Source organism: Gouania willdenowi, chromosome 20 (genome assembly GCF_900634775.1).
Source record: "Gouania willdenowi chromosome 20, fGouWil2.1, whole genome shotgun sequence".
Taxonomy (NCBI): Eukaryota; Metazoa; Chordata; class Actinopteri; order Blenniiformes; family Gobiesocidae; genus Gouania; species Gouania willdenowi.
In genome coordinates, this window is record NC_041063.1 from 5407447 (window position 1) to 5413944 (window position 6498).

At 35.3% G+C, this 6498-nt stretch overlaps 1 long non-coding RNA gene across 1 annotated transcript; it reads right to left on the minus strand.

Moving 5' to 3' along the window:
- Positions 1-894: 894 nt before the first annotated feature.
- On the minus strand, positions 895-5117 carry LOC114453920 (uncharacterized). The gene is made up of 4 exons (XR_003672487.1): positions 4951-5117; positions 4483-4575; positions 1630-1800; positions 895-1238 (listed from the first exon to the last, which is right to left on the minus strand). It is a non-coding gene; the product is annotated as an uncharacterized LOC114453920 (long non-coding RNA).
- Positions 5118-6498: the final 1381 nt, after the last annotated feature.

The following is a 6498-nucleotide window of genomic DNA, read 5'->3' on the forward strand; positions in this document are numbered from 1 at the left end:
ACCACTTTAACTATACCTAAAATCTTTGTCCTTGAATATAAAAAAAAAAAAAACCTAAAAACTGATAGTTTGTGTCTCTGTCGACCAATGTTGGCTTTCTGAACTTTATTCTGTTCATTGCCTGTGGAGACACAGAGGTGATGGAAACTATTCAGTCATTTCATAGTTTTCTAATGAACTGAATGTGTTCCAGTCTTGTGGATGGACTTGTCCATTGTCCATGTACTTGAAGAAAACATGTCATTTCATAAAACAAAAGGTCCTTGGAGTTTACAAGCTCTTAGATCAATGATCCCCACACTGTGAGAAAAAAAAATCTGTGAAATTTACGGTAAAATACTGGCAGCTGTGGTTGCCAGGAATGTACCGTGAAAAAAATGGGGAATCCGTAAAAAACAAAACGGTATACTGGTTTTGCAACCCTAAATTTTACAGTAGAGAACATGTTTTTTTTAACTGAAATCATGTTAGAAAAAAACAAATATTGTAGTTTATTTTACTGTAATTTGCTGTAAAAAAAAACTTTCCACAGCTTTTTTCACAGTTAGTTGCTGTTAAAACAACAAACATAATATAATAAGTTTTACAGTAATTTGTTGTTAATTTCACAGTAATGGGATAGACACTATTATGGAAAATAACTGTAAAAATAACAGAAATATGGTAAACCTTAATAAATCCTTTGACCGTAAAAAACACAGTGAAATTGTATAACAAATTACAATATTTTATTTTGACCAGATACATTTTACGGTAAATTCCTGGCAACCACAGCTGCCGGTATTTTACTGTTAAAAAAATACAGTATAATACATGAGGAACATAAATGACATTTTACAATAGCAACCACTAAATCTAGAACAATCTAAAGATTCTCATATATAACCAAGGTAGTGAATATTACTAATAAACAATAAGAAAATTGACATTTCATCTATAAAACAGACTGAACAGGTCATGTGTTGTGTTTCTATACTCACAAAGCAGCATAGATCTTGAGTATACAGCATGTGTCCATATTTATATGGCTGGTAATCCATGAAGGAATGAATAAACATAAAACAAAAAGTCACTTGCCCCTGACCGATCAAGAGTAATGAGTCACTGGGTCCTGCCTTGGTTAAGAAAACACTCAAACGTGTAGTGGAGTTTCTAATGCACATGATGTTGAAGATAGAAGCTCTGCTGGAGTACTGAGATGTCCATCAGGAGTTCACTATGGACTGGCAGGATCTCCTCTGTAGAAAAACATGGACACAAAGTTTCAAAAGTTTGATCAGTGCTTGAGCAAAATGTACAGTAATGAACAAAACCTGTTGTCAAAAACAGGTCCAATGATAAATTATTTAAGTAGTAAGTTTGCAGTTCTTAAATCTATTTATGTAAAAGTGATACACAGCACAGCCCTAATTATAATCATTATTTGTGTTACAGTGTATTTAAGTTTCCCATTGATTTATTATAGAACTTGAAGTTAATGACTCAATGTGACGGTGACTTATTTTATAGTGTCAGTTTCCTTCATTGTATGAAACTACTCACCTGGACAATGAACCTGACCTAGACTGATTAAGATTTGTGTTTTCTGTCCATCTTTCTTTAGTTAAATTGATCAATACCCTTGCTTACCTCTTATTGAATCTTTAGGTGCAGACTTAATTGAAGATGGTGAGGGCCTCGTACAGACAGGGTGTGATGTTTAGGGAAACCAAAGAATTCATACAGGTGTCATCATTTCTGCCAGAAGACTCACAGCAACGTTGGCAATGAAGCTTTGATTGTGGACTGGTTAGATCCCTTCTGCATTCAGAAAGAAAACAACAAAAAGGGCATACACCATAAATAATAACAATGACAAGAAATTAAAATAAAATAAGTGCAAAACAAGTTTCCCAATATTGACACTGTGCAAGTTTGTGCTGCTTTCCATACAAGTGATGACCAATACATCGGCCAGCTGATATTATTGGCCGATGTGGGCTAGTGCGTTCGCCGATCCGCATTATATACAAAGAGCAGAAATATTTTTTACTTCATCTTGTTCTACATCACCTGTTTTTAATATTTGTTAAATATTTTTTTACTTGTCGTTCTACCTGACCTTTATTAATTTCAATAAACGTTTGTTCTTTTAAAATTGAGACTCGTACCATTTGTGATCATCATTGTGTAATTTTCATGATGTAAATCCCTATTCCATACTAGAGATAGACCGATATCGGTTTTTAGGGCCGATACAGATTTTTTTCCATCAGCCTTAGCCGATGACCGATACAGACGGCTGATTTTCTTGAGCCAATATTTGAAGCCGATACTACGTTTGCTCCCTCAATTTACATCATAAAAACTACACAACGATGATAACAAATGGTATGAGTCTCAATTAAAAAAAAGAACATTTATTGAAAATAACAAAGGTGAGTTAGAACGACACCAAATAAAAAATATTTAAATAATAAAAACAGACGATGTAGAACAAGAAGTAAAAATAATTTCTGCTCTCTGTAAATAATACGGATCGGCGAACGCAGCAGCCAACATCGGCCAATGTCGATACACGTAAAAAACGCAAAAATCGGCCGATGTATCGGTTCAGTAATAGGCTAAATTACTTCTCAAGTATCATTATTTAGACGTTAAGTTTTATACAATGACATAAGTAGTTGTTTGCTTTGGGCTGAGGTTTATCCAAACTACTTAACTTTTTTTTTTTTTTACTTCCTGGTATCAGTTAATTTAAAAAATGTGCATGCCTTAAATGTATTATAATAAAACATTGAACCAAAGATACATTAGTTGGTTGTGGTAATTTTAGCTGAATGTTTTTCAACAATTTGATTTAAACTACGGTGTAACAGTTAGGCAAGTGTCAAAAGGGTAAAACAAAAAATCTACCTAATGCTACAAATAAAGTAACCTCAAACCTTGTATGTATGAAATGAATAGTTGAATTTTTTTCTCAACTTTACTTTGGCAGTGACCAAATTCTAGATTTTTGGGGGCACACAACCAAGCTAGAAAATGGTGAAGATTTCTAATGTATACATAATTTGGATTTTAGATAAATTAGCAAAAATCCTTGCAGCCTGTGAATCTATTGAAAAATACAGCAGTTTAAAGGGGACATATAATGGTTTTAAATCCTTCCTTTTTAGATATAAATCATACAGTTGTGGTCTATATAAAGTGGAACTGCACTGCTTGGGTCTGAATTCCTCATTATTATAGCTCCCCAGACCCCTTTTCTGATGTGCTTCTAAGAGCAACTCATTTTGGTGCGGTCTCTTTAAATGCAAATGAGACACTTCATACCCCGCCCCCTCTCCAGGTTCAACTCCACCCTGCTCGGCCATTTTTGTAGTTTGATAGAAGAGATATGGCCACGTAGCGGCGCAGAAAAAGTTTATTCACACGTTATTTACACAATGTCAACAACAGAAGACTTGTCCATCCAGCCTTACATGTTTGAGCCAGAGTTGGACCCGGCAGAGCGAGATGAAAATGAAGATGATGAACCTGCAAAACCCTAACAAGTGAGCTAACACAAGCACCGAGCTAACGCTAGCGCCAAGCTAACGTCACAAAATGCATTTTAATAGTCTTTTCGGAGACAAAAACGGCAAAATGAAATGACTAATGAAAACTTTAGACTTAAATTAAACCACGTAGGCCATATCATCAAGGATCTAAAACGAGCACACAGCGCTAACAAAACAATGACAGGGACGTCTTATCATCACACTTTTTAGCGTTATTTACAGCATACCGAAGAGCTCTGTTCGTCGTCTCCAAAGATAGAAGGAATTGAACCCTCAATCAGACAAAGTCTTTCGGCAAATCCTTCTTTATACTGGCGGAGGTTGCAGAAGCAGTCATCCTTGAAGTGCTGTGCGCGCACAAAAATGACCTTACCCACAGATGTGGGTACATTTCTGTGAAAAATAAAACTCAACCAGGCACTTTGAAAAGGTTCTGATGCTGGGAGACAGTGTAATGAAGCGTGTGGGTTACTATATCCAACAACCAAACATTTTGACTTATCCTCTCACAACTTCTGCATCCTGGAGCTTGGACTACAAAATAAAAGCGAGAAATAAAAATGGCGGATTGCTCGAAGTGTTGGGCCTGGAGTCGATGTCCTAATTTGGCAGTTCCACTGACATTATTGTTCAAAAAACGGAATAGATAATCGAAAAATCGAAACAGATTGAAAAATATGACCAAAACAGAATATAAAGATATCTACAGAGCACCTGAAGAGACTAATTTGAACTTTTCTGTGCTTCTAAACAATCTAAATATACATCAAAATGCATTCAAGGGCTAAAAAAGTGGATTTAGCATGATATGTCCCCTTTAAGACATAACCACAGAGCCTAAAATGCACAGACTACATATTACAATCAAATGACTAAATACACAGTCAATAACATTAACAGTTAGACCATCCAAGTAGTCAAAATGGTAAAATACTGTACATACCAAATATTTCCAACCAAGGTTTTATTATATCTTCAGCATGTTTTTTCCGCTGTTGTCTTGACACTGTTTCACCTGTCACTCTCTTCTGATGCTCTTCACAAAAACAAAACAGTAATATTGTAAAAAGAAAGGAAAAATAATTTGAAAATTTGCCTTAAACGTGCCATACTTGGTACATGTCTGCTAGCAGTCGGCTTCATTACACCTAAATAAACGTGGTTCATTCCGATGCAGTTTACAATGAACAATTACAATGATGACTAAAGTACTTTACCACATAAATTACAGGTTAACATGTCTTCAGGTACTTTGGTAATTCATCCCCAACAAATTAAGCATATCAAACACAGAAATTAATCACGGGCAATGCTTTCCTCACCACAGTAATGCTAACTTAATAAACATATCTATCATAGCTGTGCTGGTGGGTTTTTATAACAGATATAACTTGAAGTCACATGTACTCACCTCACGAGTTCATTTAAAGCTGCCAGGATGTCTAAAAAGTCCAAAGATGCTGTGGTCCAAGCACCTAAAATGGCGCTGGTACGAATTCAAAACTGCGTCCGTTAACGAGGTCACCAGGTGTCCAGGTAAAAAGAGCGGTCTGTACACGTCTCAGCAGCGAGCCACGCTATTGGTCTTTGTCAGATGACGTGTTCTTCTTCTTCTTCGTTTTGTTTTTTGGCGACTGACACCTGGTGTTGCAGGTGCACTACCGCCACCTACTGTATTGGAGTGTACCTTTAACTGAGAGGACCCATCTAACTTTAAATTAAAACACTTAAGGTGGTCTGATAATATGGCGTGAGACATAACAGAACATAAAGTTGTTTTTAAATAATAATTAAAAAACGATTATTTAAATCAATTTTATTCAGCAACCTTAAACTTTATTTTATACATATGTTTTTGCTGTTGATTTTTTTTATGAAAAGGTTAACAATGTTATACTGCAGACCAAACTATTAATGTGCATATCAGTATCTGAATTAAAAAATAAATAAATAAAAAAAGATAAAATTTTATTGTCTTTTGCTGCTGATATTTGCCTTTTTTAATAGTTTTTACTGGTTGTATTTTTACAGTGGACCCTATTTTTTAACAATTTGCTTCTGTAAAAATGAAGGTTTTTGTTTGCTTAGCAATCAACAGATTTATATTGTAAATTCTAATGTAAACAACCCCATAAGATGTAGTTTTGGCCGAATAATGCCGTAAAATCTAAGGTTTTCAAACATTTTTTTTCATTACGATATTTACTTTTAAAATGTATGTATGTTTATTTGTTTCTACAGAAAATCTTTATCATTTCAACATTTTATTACAGTAAAAATTGAAGTTTTGTCCAGTTTCACAATTAACTGTTATTCGATGTATTTATTACAGTAAAAGGACGTTTTGGGTTTTACGCTACTTTACTGTTGGAATTTGACAGTCTTTTGCTGTATATTTTACGGACTTTTTTTTACAGTGTATAAGATTTTGCAGCATCTGGATGAGCCAGTGCTGGAAGAGATCCATGCCTTGTTTAACTACATTTGGGAAGCTGGATCGATGCCAAGGGTGTGGAAACATGCTGTAGTAATTCCAATCTTGAAGCCGGGAAAGGATCCCTCTTCTCCGTCGTCGTATAGACCTATTGCATTGACTTCAGTGCTATGTAAGGTGATGGAGAGGATGGTCACTAATAGACTTGTGTATTTTTTAGAAAGAACTGGTTATTTTGTGAATTATCAAAACGGATTTAGCTTTGGAAGAAATACCATGGACTCGGTTGCAGTATTGGATCAGGATATCCGAAGGGCAGTGGTTAATAAGGAGGCCGTGGTGGCAGTTTTCCTCGATATAGAAAAGGCTTATGACAGTATGTGGCGGGAGGGTTTGCTGATGCTGGCATTAGGGGAAGAATGTTTGTATGGATTAAAGAGTTCCTTAATGGTCGAACAATACAGGTAAGAGTAGAAAATCAACTTTCAAAAATCGTTAGTATTTTGAATGGTACGCCTCAAGGAT